Raw genomic sequence first — 16,294 nt, 5'->3', positions numbered from 1 at the left:
GCATCATAGGAGCTGAAAAGGCTTTGCTAGATCAAGATAGTCATAGATTGCATGTAGATTTGTCTAAGGGTGATTAAGCTTAATGCGTACGCCAAGCTGCTATATGAATATGTGGAGGTGATGGATGCGAAGGATTGTTATGTGTGTATGCAGTTGCCTGCCACAGTGGATGAGGGGATTGAGTATCACCATCTTCCACTGACGTATGGAATTTGATGTAGTTTGTTGCTTAGTAGGTTTTATGGAAGAGGTCATTAGGAGTACTTCTTTTTGAATTATGATGCAGTACTTTCAGAAGTACCAGCTTACAAGCACCTGAATAAGTATGATTACTACAAGCAGGAGGACAGGATTGGGAAGGTTTTCATTCCGACTTCGACCTTAGATACAGCATATGCTTATCGGCATAATTTGACCTGTTCATTAACTGAGGTAGAGAAGAAATTTGTAGACCCAGTAGAAGATAGATATAGGACACTAACAAAGACGTGTGATACTGGGGAGAGTCCAGTAGATAGTACGGAGGACGAGAGATCTCACAGAGCGAAGGGAGGTTATGGCCCTATAGCATTGGACCTGGTGCAGAAGGGGAAGTTTTGTGTGAAGCGGGTACAGACTTACAATGATAAGGTTTATGTGGGACAAAGTACGTGTGATCATGTTTTTACTATGGAAGAGTTGGCAAATAACTTTTTGCAAGGTTCGGTGCAAGTGGTGCCAACAGTATATTATGTGTGTGGAAAGAATACTGACGTGAGATTGTCTGCGAATTGGTATGGAACTTGTTATTTAGGAATCATTTTTCCCAAACTTTGCCAAGCAGACGAATTAGAGCTTTTGGAAGATGGAAAGCACTCTAGAGTCAAAAGAGGTGCAAGTGCGGGAGCAGTGATTGGAAATATCTTTGGAGCGGTAATTCCAAGTCTGGGAGTGATTCTGAATGATGTGAAGGTTAGGAGATTGGCGACTGTTGTTGACAAGTTGTCAATGAATACAACTAAGTCATTGATACTAGTGGATGGAGAGATGTTATCGGTAAGAACGATGGTGATGCAGAATCGTCTTGCTTTAGATGTCTTATTGGCAAAAGAGGGCGGAGTCTGTAAAATGTTGAAGGTTCAAGAGTGCTGTACTTAAACCAGATAACAGCTAGGATCTGGAGAAGTATATAAGTAACATCACTGTGATCCATCATGAGATCCAGGATCTAACTGAAGAGGGGTTTTGGGAAAAGGTTTGAAAGGGTTTTGGAAAGGTGGGAAATTGGTTTGCAAGTCTAGGAAAAGGCATTCTTGGTTATATTCTGAAGCCTATCATTATCATAGTGGTTTGTGTGGTTGGTTTGTGGGGATTTGCCAGAGCTTATCAATGGTATATGGCGAACCAGGTTGAAAGGTCCCTTAGAGAGCAAGAGATAATGATGGCCAGACTGCGGGACAGTCACTATCAGAATAGCAAGAATTCTGACAGGTAAGAGTGGCAACGAGCTCTGCTAAGGTCGGTTCTTTCTCCAGGGAGTTGTGAATTTGGTGATGACACTAATCATCAAAGGGGGGAACTGATAGAGCGCCATGTGGTTTTGAAAATTGTAGGGTGCATCATAATCATGTATAGTCCGCACCTACATATGTACCTTATGTTGTATTAACAGATGATTATTAGAGGAGTAAATGTCATAATAAAATGGAAATGTAACGTTAGGAATGTAATTTGTGTTACTCGAAAGAGTCCATGACTTTAAAATGTAACTGTCTAGAGTACTGTGCATAGTAAATCAACTTGTGTGAAATTTAATACATTAGAGTTAATGTGCACCCTATCAAAGTCTGCATGTGTAGAGATGAATATACATATATTGACTGTAATGAAATTAACGCTTGTAGATGCAATGTTATTAATGTGTGATTTACAATGGGTGAAGGCCTGATCGAGGGTTTATGTATTGCAATGAAAGGCCCATTCGTTTCTTATGTTAGCTGAATATTGTAGGCCAAAATGTATTTCCTTGGTAAGGTTCTCATTTAGAAAGTCAGCAAGAATGATGTGCGTGCAAGGATTTTAGTTTCTCAAGCTTCTGTTGCAGGTGCAAGGACATCGTCCTTGTTAGCAAAGACTAACCTTTTGTTTTAGGAGTTAGGTATGGAGGAGAGTTGCTACAAGTGTCTCCAGGAATGCCGATAATGAGAAGCCAATACTTTTGGTGCTGCGGGAGCCTAGGATTCAAGGACATTTTGACCGTTATTGGAAGACGTACAGGTTTCAGTGGAAAATCATCTCCAGGAGGTATCCAGCCAGAAGAGGTGGAACGAAGGCGTGTCTTCCATGTTGTGCATTTTGTATTAGGGACAGTGCCCCGAGGGAAGAGTTAAGAGATGAGACAGTGAGGCATTAGAGGGCAGGTGTAAGGCATCGATACAGAGGGAAAAGACTTAGAATGATGCTGTAGCTTTGGCTACTGACCCCTTCAATGTGAGTGTACTTCTTAGGAAGTCTTCACGAGCTGACAAACTTTTTTCTTATCTTGCCTGGGGAAATGCTAAGTAGGGATGTCACTTTAGTGGTAGAGTAGGGACAGACTAATCAATTTCTTTATAGGTATCCATGAAAACTGATTTAGATATTGGAGCAGGTATCTTTTGCTTGATATTTTTAGAGTTCATTATTCTCTTTATGCTTCATCGAGTTAGATTGCTGTGTAGATTAAATTTTGTATTAGTTCACATGTATTTTCTTAACCTCGTCATGAGGTGCTTGTATGGTCCGTTATTTTCGGCTTTGTAATAAACCCCCTAAACTTAATTTGGAGTTAGTGATTCTGTAGAGTTGTAGTTGTTTGGTTATTGATTTTGTTTGGATGGATTGATTTCTCCCCTTTACACTTCACAGCAGATAAAAAGGTCCAGCCGGCCAAGGATTCTTAAGAGTTGTAAGAGATGGTAAGATAAGATAAGAATCCGGCATTATCAGTTTGTATAATCCCTTACAGTTGTATTTTTCAGGTGTTCACATTGTATAACCCCTTAAAATTGCATTTGTCAAGAGTTCACATTCTATAACCCGTTACAATTGCATTTATCGATAGTTCATACTGAATAACCCCTTGCAGTTGATTTGTTGAGAGTTCACAATGTTCACCCAGTTCCTTTTGTATTTGTCATAGATTTCACAATACAAAACGCTTTCCTATGGTGTCTGGCAAGTAGTTCACATTATAAAACCTCTTTCTATTACATTCGTCAGATGGTTCATAGTATAAAGATGCTCCCTGTGGTGTCTGGCAAGGAGGTTGCAATTTAAAATCCTTTCCTATGTTATTTGGGAGAGGGTTAACAATACAATACCTCCTTTCTGTTGTTTTTCAGAATTCCAGTTCCGGAAGTCCCAGGGCAGGCGGCCATTACTAGCCCCAATTTTGTCTTTGGGGGTCTTTCAGTACTGGTTTTCTGGGGTCTCTATACCCCATACTCTCAAACTAGGGACTGTGTGCATCTTTTAACTCTTGCATCTAATGGTAACTCAGCAAAGCAGCCTCGGGCAGTATTGTGTGCCAAACACTCAGAACACAGCAACACACAACATGTATACTCATTATATCAATGTCCACCTAGTTCTTTAAAAAAAGAAAACCTGAAAAGTTTTTAATGCACACACACATCTCAAAACTATTATCAAAATGTCAAATATTTCAAGATTTCAGGTGAAAATACACATTGGAACCACTGCTACTGGCGCCTTGCAAGCTAACCATAGTGCAAAAATCACATACCATAACTAAATATTACAGGAGGCAACAAACCGTGTAAATGTAGTCTACTACCATATCAGTGGATTACCATGTTACAATGTGTGCATTAGCAGGCTCTAATCATAAACCAACAATGGTTATGTATTTGCCTACTGGACAATAAGAGAGGCCTATGGTGTTTGACACAACATTTAATAATCAATAAAGCAAGCCTGTTGCCTTCAATTGGAACATAAAAATACTACGGTATCCATTATATGCTGGGAGAGAACCATTAAATAATTTAGGCACATCCAAAGTATTTGTTGAAATGAATATTAAGTTATCGTTGAAAACACCAAACATATTCTTTGGCCAGACCTTAAAAAGGATTTGTGTAATAAACCCCTTTCTACTGCATTTGTCATGGAGTTCACAATGTAAAACCCCACCCTACTGCAGTTCTAATGGGGGTCACACTACCCCCCTACCTATTGCATTTGTCTGACAGTTCACTATGTAAAGTCACTTCATATGGTTCACTGTAAAACCCTCCCTATAACCACGGCCACTGGAATTATGGGATTGGGCGGTTGCGGCTTTTTTTGCATAATTATGGCTTAGCCACATTTGCCATAGAGTCTATCATCTACTACATACATATTCTGCAGATTTTAATAAATAAAAGTTTGTTTTTAGCATAAACAGTTCAAAAGTTACTAGAAATGCAGTGACACGTGCTGCTGCCCAGTGGAAGATTCTGTGCAAAGGTGGACTACTTAATTTTCTGTTGCTTATTGCTAAACTGCTACTAATGATGTACAGCATATGCACAGACTTTATAAAGAAGTGTGAAAAATGAAAAAATAATGAAGTTATACTATCACAAAATGTGCCACATTACACCACATAATCTGCCTTTCGTGCTGCATAATTTATTCAACCTGTAGCATAATTTGTCCCTCCCTTGAGGCATAAATCCAATGGCCCTCCCTATAATACTTGTCAGAGTTTTCACAATGTGATACTTCTTTCTGCTGTATTTGTGACAGGGTTACAGCATGCCAAGCCCTTTCCTATAGTCTTTGACTTTAGGTCTGCATTAACAATGTCCCTATCAGTTATGAGCAATAGAACTATTTCTATGGCAGACTAACATGTCTACGTTTCAATCAAATGCCTGCATTGAAGATCAATGTGTGGGCTGAGCCACAGTCTCTCTCTTATTACCCTCGGCTTACAGAGCATTGTTTAGTGTTAACTCTCGCACACAGCTGCTCTATCAATCCAGGTACTAAATACAAGCAAATTAGAAAAAACTTCCCTTGCCTACAAAAATAATGTGTGGAAATCGGTATTAGGAAATTCTGGACTACAGGCTTTAACTCAATATAAGGACAATACATCTGAAAAGCCTTACTGGCTTGAACATATGCTTTCCACGATAATGCAGGCCTAATGCCTTTGTCATAACAGATCAGAGCTACTGGAACTGGCAAAAAGTCCCAATGAATCAATCAGTCTTACAGCCTTGATTCATTGGCTTCTCACCATAACTAACTCAGGCCCACTGTGGCATACAAGCACTCTTTCAGCGGCTAGGGGGTCCACAATTCAGTAAACTTCACGCTTCCAAGAGTTCTTAGGAAAAAACGTTACTAGACAAGCCTTTCAGTATTTCTTCTGTTTGCTTCTTCTTTTTAAAGGGTGCATCCCATCCTCGTCGCCATTTTTAAGAAATAAGAACACATATTTTTCCACTGAACCTAGACCTTCAAACGGCCCACAGATGTCAATAGCCAGCCTTTCCCAAGCTTTTCCTGGAAGACTCACAGGTGTTATTGGTGAATCTCTCATTATGTGAGACTTGTCACTGCACATGCATGATATACACTCCCTCACAAATCTTTCCAAATCTCTATCCATGTTAGGCCACCAAAAATCCATTCTTGCCTTCCTTTTAACTGCTGACATTCCACTGTGCCCCTCATGTAATAAGTGCATCAGTTTGGATCTTAACATCATTGGCACCACTAATTTGTCTCCCCGTCTTACTATCCCATTCACAACAGATAACTCATCCCAGACATCCTTATACATCATAATGTCTTCTTCCAGTTTGCCATTCTTTGGGGACGGTCATTTTTTGATCACTTTAACTAAAGAGACATCAGCAGCTATAGCATCTTTCCACTCTTGTTCATTAATAGAATGATAAAGATCATCAATATTGGCAATCAGAACGTCATCATCATCATTGCTCTCGCCCAAATCATTATCCACTGGTAACCTTGATAAGCAATCCGCATTAACGTTTTTCACCCCTGGTACGTATTTCAATTCAAACGAATACTCTTGCAATCTATAAATCCACTTGGCAATACGTGGAGTCGCCCTACTTGCACCCTTGGTTGTGAAAACGTCCAACAATGGCCTATGGTCGGTACGAAGTTCAAATTTTGTGCCCCAAATGTATACACGAAAATGTTGCACACCCCACCAACACGCTAAAGCTTCCTTCTCTATGGTGGAATACGATAATTCTGCCCCCTTGAGTGTGCGTGACGCAAATGCGATCACATTTTCTTTACCCTCACACTCTTGCATTAGTACCGCTCCCAGACCATATCCACTAGCATCCGTCACTATGACTGACTTCTTTTGTGGATCGAATGATTTTAAGGTAGTGGCATTAGCCACTGTTTTTTTAACTGTGTTAAAAGCAATTTGGCATTCCTTTGACCATTCAAAATTCGCCCCCTTTTTCATAATATTCCTCAAGGGTTGTACAATGTCGGAAAAATAATGTACAAACTTGGCGTAATATTCAGCTAAACCTAAAAATGATCTTAATTGGTCTTTATCTGCCGGTGAAGGAGCATTTTCTAAGGCTTCAATAAGATTAAATTTAGGTTTTATACCCTCATGAGACAATGTGTGTCCGAAATAATCAACCTCAGATTTGCAAAACTTACACTTTTCTAGACTGACGGTTAGCCCAGCGTTTTCAAGTTTCTGCAACACATCCTTCAAAACACTATCGTGATGCTCTTCAGAATTTCCCCACACCAACACATCATCTTGGAAAACCATCGCATTCTTGACATTGCTTAAAATCTTTTGCATAATCCTCTGAAACACCGCTGATGCCGAGGCTAACCCAAACGGCATCCTCACAAATTGGAATGCACCTTCTGGGGTAATAAATGATGTCAGATGTTTAGATTCTGCTTGCAAACGTACCTGATGGTAGGCGAAAACGCTGTATGGGTGGAAAGTTCTGGACTTAAGCCGCGCTACAATTGTCAGAGCCCAAATTTACATGTGGCACAATCCTCATGAATGGCTACACCCAAAAGCCATTGAAAGGGTAAGGTTGAGAAATGGTGGAGGGTAGTGCCTTCTTAATTGGTCCACATCAGTGGAGAATCCACGTCAAAAACTTGGTTCAAAATGAAAATACTTGTGATGTTTTTATTACTAGTTGACATTGCAAATATAAATTGCAAAAAGAGAGCAATCAAGCCTTTTATTACTAGTTGACATTGCAAATATAAATTGCAAAAAGAGAGCAATCAAGCCGACACGTGTTTCGCCCTAGTGGCCCATTGGCCTTGGGCTTTTTCAAGGCTAAAATGATTTGACAATCACAAGATAAAGATAAGTTAAGTGCAAAGTTGGGTGAAAAAAGTGAAGGAGAAAGAGAAAACGAAAAAGTATGGTGGATTTACCAAAGGGTCAAAAATTTCAAAGTGAGGGATAGAGAGAGAGAGATGGGGGGAAGAGAAACACAGGGGGAAAGGGAAGTAAACATGGAGAACACGTTGGGAAGGAAAGGAAAGAAACGATAGAGGAGAGACGATAGTTCAAAAAGGAGAGAAGAGATCAAAGGGCTTATTAGTGGTGACATTTCGTTTTCATATAAAACAGCATATAGCAGGTGAATATGTACATAGGTCACATAATATCAATACAAATGCCATATAGGGTGTGTTGACGCATTACTGTTTTAATAGAATCATATCATTAGTGACAATTTCCTAGGCGCAACAGCATAAACAGGGCAGAGCCAACAATGTTATTTTAATTATGTCTAAGATTAATAGGGTCCTAAAATGAAAAATGAAGGGTCAGTCATGAAAAGAAGAAGTGTGTGATAGTTTTGGAAGGTAACTGGTGAGGTGAGATAAGCGTCGAAGGGCACATAGCCTGCAGATTCGTCAAAAACATATATAATATCACCGAGAGAAAATAAAACATTTAGTGCTGACACCAGAGAAGAGAGTTAAAGGAAAAGAAGATTTGCAGGCAAAATGAGGAGAAAGTTCACAGGGACAATCAAATAATACAGGGGATCCCATTAATTATAAAGGTAAAAAGAGGAAGGCTGCTTACCGGTTTTCAGTAGAGAGCAAGGTCTGCCTAAATGGGAGAGCAAATGGTTCAAAAAGTCACTCATAAGTTGAGATTTAATAGATGTCTCTATTAAAGATGGGCCAGAAAGGGGCTTAGTATTGAGGGAGCAGGGACGCTGTAAGAGCCAGAACATTGTGCTAGCCAAAGGGGATGTGAGCGTAAGAAAACATAAGGTGCTTGGCCAGTCAAACAAACACAAGAGATGCAAATAACAGTGCGCGCTATATAGGGCGTTGCTAATTAAATGTGGTGTTACTAGATCCAAAATCAGTGGCATTTGAGTAAGGCAAGGAATTGAAGGCTGCGCGGAGTCATGGTAGCCGGTAAGGTAATGACTGAGACTGACATAAGAAATCATGTGGTAATTATGCCAGTAAAAAGTCACGAGAGATGCATATGGTAATTTTGCCAGTGAAAAAGTCACGAGAGATGCAAGTGACAGTGCGCGCTATATATAAAGCATTACTAATTTAAAGTCAGTGGCGTTATGGGTAATGTGTGATTGGTATAATGTTACTAAGTCCCAAATCAGTGGCATTCGAGTAAGACATAGTAATTAAAGGCTGCACAGAAAAATGTTAGCCAGTGCGGTAAAGGACGAAAATAACGTGCTTAACGTGGGATTCGTTCAGGGTATTATGAGCAGTGGCACATGAGCCACATTAAAGGTTACTAGTTCAGAGTGAATTGTTATCGAACAACTTTAGTTCCATGTCCCAGAAGGGGAAAAAGAGCGGGCCTCTCTCACCTGCTAGAGGGTAAATGAGTCTCTGCGGTCTCGGAGAACAAAGCTGTCAGAAGGGTTCAGGCACAGATTGCATTGACGTCAGCAAAATAAGGAATGCTGACGTGCGAGTGAGGCAACTGAAGAGTTACTATGTTACTAGTGACTAGTGATCAAGTCGGTAATATTATAAGAATTAGTTTAGCAGAGGTTAGGTTGTTTAATAACCATTTGTGAAAGCTTATAATAGCAAAAGGAGGATCATAACGTAAAGTAGGTGAACATAAAATGAAATAAAATGAAAGTGGAGAAAAAAAGAAAAAAAAACGGTTTCTCTGGTATCTGATGTGAAAGAGAGAGGCAGTATTATAGAGATTCAATATAAATCTATAACGGGTCAATAATAATTGTTTAAAGTGTGTGTAGGTTCGAAAGGATAACCAAACTGTATAGCAGAAGAAAACACAAACACACATCAAATTTGGGAATGGCAGAGCAGAATATTTGGTATGGTCTCTAAGTGAGGGAGAAAGGTTGTGAATGAAAAATGCAATCATTATTAATTTTATAATGAATAATATGAGACATACTTAGCGTATTGCGTTTTCAACTGGTTTAAATAGTACATCACGGAATCTGTAAATGAAATAAGGAAAGGAAAAGAGGCAGCATAGTGTAAAGAGGTATAGCCAGATAAGAAAACTAGGAGCGACTTACATGCAAGGAAGTTAGTGATTATTTTAGGGTCAGTGCTATTATGCATTAGTTCATGAGGAACAAACGGGGAGATTTAATACAGCCAATAGTGCATTTCTGTATCTTTGTTGAGACCCAAGGTTGTCGCATTGAGGCGCATGATGTGTTCACTCTCTCTGCGTCTCATTGTGAGTTCACGATTCCCTCCTCGTGACGCTGGTTTGATAATTTCCAAACCAAAGAATTTGAAAGTCTTGTAATGTGGGTGAAACTCTTGGAAATGTTCAGTTAAAGGTGGTCCTATCTCTTCTTTGTTGATATTGCGATAGTGTTCCAAAATTCTGATTTTCAACGGCCTAATCGTGCTCCCTATGTAGAATTTCTTGCAGGGACAGATTATGATGTAGATTACATGTGTTGATGTGCATGTTATCCAATCTTTGATTCGAATGGTAGTAGTGGGGTCGTGTTTATATTCAGTTTGTTTATTGACTCCCAGTTTGCACGCATTGCAATCGTGGCAGGTGTAGAATCCAGGAGGTTTTGTCAAAAAATTCGTTTTGGGTTTGATCCTTTTGTCCTTGAATTCAGACTTACATAGAATTTGTTTGAGATTCTTGGCTCTTCTGAAACCCATTTGGGGATATTCTTCCATCTGGTTGGTTAGTGAGGAATTGGAGGTCAGAAGATACCAGTGTCTTTTTAAGGCTTTCCTTATGTGTTGATGTCCATTGTGATAGTCTGTTAGGAACCTGATTGTGTTCCCTCTCTCATTGCTAGTAATATCTTTGGGTTTGAGGAGGTCATCCCTGGATAAATTTTCACAGTGCTTGTATGTGCTGTCAAGGAGTTTCTTGGGGTATCCCCGATTCAGAAGCCTCTGAGTTAGGAGATTCGAGCTTTCTTTGAAGGTATCCAACTTGCTGCAATTCCTTCTCATGCGTTGGTATTCCCCTTTTGGGATGTGATCAATTGTTTTGTTAGGATGACAACTGTCTGTTCGGAGTATTGAGTTGACCGAGGTAGGTTTACGGAAGGTTCGCGTTTGCAGTTTATTGTCCTCTACATATATGGTTATGTCAAGGAAGTCTATTTCGTTTGGTGAGACATTATGCGTGGTTTGAATGTTCCATCTGTTGGTGTTGATCTTATGTAAGAATTCTTTCAGTAAGTGCTCGGATCCCTGCCAGATGCACAGGATGTCATCAATATATCGTCCCCAGTAGGTTATGTGAGCGGTATATTCTGCAAAAGTGTCATCCCATAACCAGAATTTTTCTACAAGTCCCATAAGGATGCATGCGTATGGTGGCGCAAATTTGGCTCCCATCGCACTGCCTTGGATTTGTAGGTAGTATTTCGAGTTGAATGTGAAAACATTGTTTGTCAGGCAGAAATGAAGCATTTCAAGGGTCATTTGGTTAGATTCTAAAAAATGAACTGATTTGGTCGATAATGCTTTTTGTACTGCTTCCATTCCATCTTGATGACGAATTGACGTGTAAAGACTTACTACATCAATCGTAGCCAGGAGACAGTCCTCATTCCATGGAATATTGTTCAATTTCAAGAGAATATCCTTCGTATCTTGAATGTATGATGGAAGGTCTTTCATTAGAGGTTGCAGTTGGTGGTCAACATATTCGCCCAACTTAGAACATATGGAATTGATACCGGCAATTATTGGTCTACCTGGTGGATTGGTCTTATTTTTGTGAATTTTAGGTAGAAGATAGAGTGTTGGCATAGTTGGATGTTCTATGTAGAGCTCCTCTCGTTCCATGCGGGTTAATAGGTTTTTTGTATACCATGTATCTAGTTTTCTTTTCAGGTCTCCTTGAATTTTAAGTGTCGGATTGGAGGATAGTTCTTTGTAGCAAGAAGTGTCTCTTAATTGTCTATGTGCTTCCGCTATGTAGTCGTCTGTATGTAACAGGACTACATTGCCCCCCTTGTCTGCTTCCTTGATCTCCACTCCAGGAAGATTTTTTAGTTCTTTGAGTGCATTAGTTTCATTTTTACTTAGATTTCTTGGAAGAATTTTTTTCTTTTTCTGGTATTTAGAGTATTCAGTGGTTAAGTCTTTTGTAACTGCTGTGTGGAATAGATCAATGGTATTGCCTGGTGGTAATTGGGGGCAAAAGATGGATTTTGAGATCAACTCACTGGTGTTAGGATAAGATGTGTCTATACCCAATTCTTGTGCCAAAGTCTGGGAAGTTTTTTGGTCTTCTGGGCCGTCTGTCAAAGAAGTCAACAGATGTATGTTTTCCAAGTCTTGAATCGATAGGTGACTCGTAATTGGTGTTATCTTGTCCCTCTGTATTGGTGGTCTGTCATAAAAGAAAGACATTAGTTTGAGTTTTCGTGTGAACTTGTATAGGTCTATCATGGTCTTGGTTAGATCCCAGAATGCTGTTGGGCAAAAAGACAGACCCTTATTGAGGATCTCCACTTGTGCATTGGTGTTAAGATGGTCCGAAATATTGACCATTAGGTCGATCGCTCCTTCGGTTCTATTTCTTGTTTTTTCCTTGCTCTGGTCGTCACTCCTGTTACTGGTCTTGGCGTTGTGGTACTTTGGATGTTGTCTGATGGGGTTCTGGTATCTTGAGTAGTTTGATTTCGAAAGCCAAGTCGGTGTCGTCTGACTTCCTCTAAAAAGTTTACTCCTACTTTAGATGTTGTAACTGGAGTCTCCACTCCTGGTGAATCTACTTCAGAGCTTGTGATTGTGTCGTATGTTTGTTTGGTCATAGGCGTTGATGTGCCTTTTGGGATGTTGTCATACCGTTTGGCAAAAGTATAGACTCGTCCTAGTTGATAGTCGATCTGGTCTCTTCTAAATTTCCTGTTTTTTCTCTGGATTAGGTCTTCTTCATATTCATCAATAATTCTATTGAGAATTTCATAATTTTTGGTTGTAATTTCACCCCAATTGGATTCTTCTATTTTCTTTGTGAATTTGTCTACTTCTTTTTTGTGTTTAATGTGTTCTTCTTCTGCTATATCTATTAGTTGACGTATCATGTTATTTGAAGCTTCCCTCAGGTTCTCTTCCCATCTTACGATCTGTTCTGGTTTTGTTGTTTCAACTGGAGGAAAGATGAGGATCCGAAGTCCTCTGGGGATTCTTTCTGTTTCAAGGTACTTTTTGAGACTGGCAGCTTCCCACCATTTGGTGGTTTCTTTCTTTAGTGATTTTTCCAACGCTTGGAAGATTGATTTTGCAGAATTGGGGTTAGGTCTAGTCAGTTGAGCCGAAGTTCCGGCGGTTGAAAAGATTTCATCAATTCTTCGATTACGTTGTTCTCTGCGATCTCTGCAGGTTGCCATAAGGTCAGATTTGTTTGGTAAAATATATATCGTATTTTAGGGCAGCGTAGCGTGACTGGAAAGGCCAGAATGATAAGTATTTGAAAACGCTGTATGGGTGGAAAGTTCTGGACTTAAGCCGTACCTGATGGTAGGCGCTTGATAAATTTAATGTTGTAAAATATTCCACCCCCCCCTCAATACCAGACAACATTTCATTTATCCGGGGCAGAGGATACCTGTCTACCCAAATACAGTCGTTCAAGTCTCTCAGATCCACACACATGCGGATTTTTCCATTAGGTTTGTGCGCGATCACAATGAGACTTAACCATTCAGATGCCTCTATGGGCTCAATAATCTTCTCCTCACACAACCTTTGTAACTCGTCTTTCAATTTTTCCCTCAACGCCAAAGGTACAGAGCGCACCTTATGTACTTTTGGAATTGCGTCTTTATCCGATGTTCAAATCCTTTAAGACACCCTAATTTACTACTAAATAATTTTGGAAAACTTTCCACCCATTTTTCCTTCCTGTCAACACCAGTTAAAAGTACTTGTGAAGGATGATTAGGATTAAGAATTATACCTAAATCTTTTTGTTCCATCCACCCCAAAAGGCATCTGCCGGACTCTACTACATACATTTTTGCCACGCTTTGCCTATCCTTGAAATTTATTTTGGCATTGAAGTATCCTATAACCGGCAATTTTTTTCCACAATAACCTAAAGGTTCTACATCAGTGGGAATCAATCTGACGGAACCTAATTTCTCCCATTTGTTTTTATCTATTAGTGTAAACGGTGAACACGAATCAGCCCACACTTGTATCTCTGTGTTATTGACGGTAATGGTGCACTTCGGAGGAGAATAAGATGTTGATTGCTTGCCCTGCACTGAACTAACATGTTCAATTACCATAACCTCAATATCTCTTTCCTCTTCAACACTTTCATCTTCATTTACATAGACATTGTCAATTGTGTTGATTGTTTTCTTTAAATTGGGTGTGTCACTAGTCTTACATACTCGTGAAAAATGCCCTATTCTTTTACATTTATAGCACCTACTTTTCATAGCTGGACAATGTGCATAATCAGCATTGTGTCTGTAATTTCCGCATCTATAGCAACCTTTTCTGCTATTTGGCTCTTGTTTTTTACTAACCTTGTCCTCATCATTGTTTTTGACAAATTTTTTGGACTTGTAATTCACCGCACATACCTTATTAGTATCGTTTTCACTTTTAGGATTACTTTCAGCCAACTCTTTCACATATATTGAAGTATTTTCTAACCGTCTGGCTATTTCTATAGACTTATCTAAAGACGGATCTTTTAAATCTAAAAGTTTCTCCTGTATTCTTTTGTTGTTGGTTCTATTTATGAGTTGGTCTCTAATTATTTCGTCTCTCAAATCTTTGAATTTACAAGTAATTGATAGTTTCCTTAATGCAGCAACATATTGTTCTACTTTTTCACCTTGTTTTTGTGCACGAGAAAAAAAACTTATGCCTTTTGACCACTATGCTTAATTTCTTACCGAGATTTTCTTCCAACGCTGATAAAGCCATTTCATAAACATCTGGCTTATCATCATCATCATCATCTAACACATCAGCATTCCTAATATTTGCCTGAAAACTAGGTAACGTGTTTAGAACATTTCTTCCTTCTACACCTAGTCAAACCTTCAAAATCGCTAATTTTCTTTTTGAAACGAACACATCTCCCCCAATAGCTTCCAGGTAAGTAATAAAAGCTTCCTTCCAATCATTCCAGTCCATACATGGTGGGACCGGTTCTTGTAAGTACGTAGGTGGAACAGGAATGGAAGATTGTGTAGCCATGTCCCTGGTAATGACTATTCTATCGCTAAATATACACAAAAATGTTAAATACAAATGTCTCTTTTTCCTTTACTTAGCATGCACTGGATGCTGGATGCCACATACACCAAATCTTCATTCGTTGTAGACCCACTTCTTGCAATTGATGTTTCCTCTGCGTGTTTTATATACTATACACGCCGTTAAAGTTATGCTGATTGTCACTCAACAACTTGCGCTTATTTATTATACACGCCTTTAAAATTACGCTGATTGTCACTCAGCTACTCTTGTGTACACCGATCTCACCCCTTCCAAATATGGTGTTCCGCAACCTAAACAACACGTTGCTAAGCAACTGTTCAGGCAGACGTGTCTCCTTCCATGCGTGTCTTATGCGCATGCGCTTCCCGTTCCTGCAGATCCTCCTCCGGAATGACCAGGAAACGCTCAGACGATCTCGCTGCGCAGAAAACAGGACGACATCACCCCTCCGTCCATCGTGACTCCTCCGACCAGGGCAAAGGACGCCTCACCAGTACAGCGGCACAACTCAATGATCTATTCAGTCACTGCAGCTCCGGTAAGACGCGTGGCCTCGCAGAACTCTTCCCCAGTTGCTAGGCAGCAAATCACGCTCCGTTGTTATTTAGTTTTGAAACTAAGCGTAGATGAGCGATGAATTCAATTAATTACTCAAAATCCTAGTAATCACTTCCTCAATCGTTTCCATACAACGCGACTGACCTGAAGATACATCGAATGCTTGGCAGGGGGTCCACAATTCAGTAAACTTCACGCTTCCAAGAGTTCTTAGGAAAAAACGTTACTAGACAAGCCTTTCAGTATTTCTTCTGTTTGCTTCTTCTTTTTAAAGGGTGTATCCCATACTCGTCGCCATTTTTAAGAAATAAGAACACCTTCTTCTCAGTGAAGTTGAGTCTTTATTTAAGCTAATTCACAGGGACCCCCTAGCCATCCTCTCAGCTCCTCAGCTAAGATTCCTCTGTCGTTATACACTCCAGATTCCGCAGAAGAACCTTGTTGCCAGGCGCTGATGGATGACCAAGAAAGTACATACAATACAACAGGAAGCACACTAATTTTGCTCAAAAACAGTAAGAAGGACGGTGAACATGTGGGCAGAGCCAAAGGCCCTCTGTGCAGTGCTTCTTGAAGCTCTTTTTCTATTGATCACATCAAATACAGCAACAGCCACGCCTGTCAAGCCAGACCTAAAAAGCATGTTGGGTGAAACTTCCCCTTTAAAGACTTGCTTCAACAACAAAACAGCCTCTGCTGCCCAGTCCTGTTGTTCTGGATCGCTTTCATTTCTGCCTCGAGGTGTTTTCTCATCTCCAAATTCCCCTCTGCCACTGTAGCTGCTGGTAGACAGAAAAGCTCAGTCCCTTGACCTGCAGGTCACAGGTACCAGTGACCTCACTGCTGACCTCTGCCTTTTAAAGTTCTGCAGTTCAGAGGTCATACAGCTAATCTTGCTAGGTAAGTAGCTAAGCAGGCTTCTGCTTGTGCCACATACCTGTGCACCAACTGCCAAGATACCTTAGCATTTCATTCCATGACCATA

The 16,294-nt window shown here is 40.0% G+C and overlaps 1 protein-coding gene across 1 annotated transcript in view; it reads right to left on the bottom strand.

Moving 5' to 3' along the window:
* Positions 1–16,294, bottom strand: part of LOC146834876 (cytochrome P450 2J2-like) — a 419,165-nt gene that overhangs the window by 343,581 nt on the left and 59,290 nt on the right. Inside the window, exon 3 of the mRNA XM_085602475.1 lies at positions 8,120–8,146. The gene's annotated coding sequence lies outside the window, so the exon portion shown is untranslated. The remainder of the gene's footprint in view (positions 1–8,119; positions 8,147–16,294) is intronic.

Source organism: Triturus cristatus, chromosome 4_2 (assembly GCF_964204655.1).
Source record: "Triturus cristatus chromosome 4_2, aTriCri1.1, whole genome shotgun sequence".
Lineage (NCBI taxonomy): Eukaryota > Metazoa > Chordata > Amphibia > Caudata > Salamandridae > Triturus > Triturus cristatus.
Note: the sequence above shows the minus strand (reverse complement) of the source record. Positions and strands in the feature narration are given on the sequence as shown.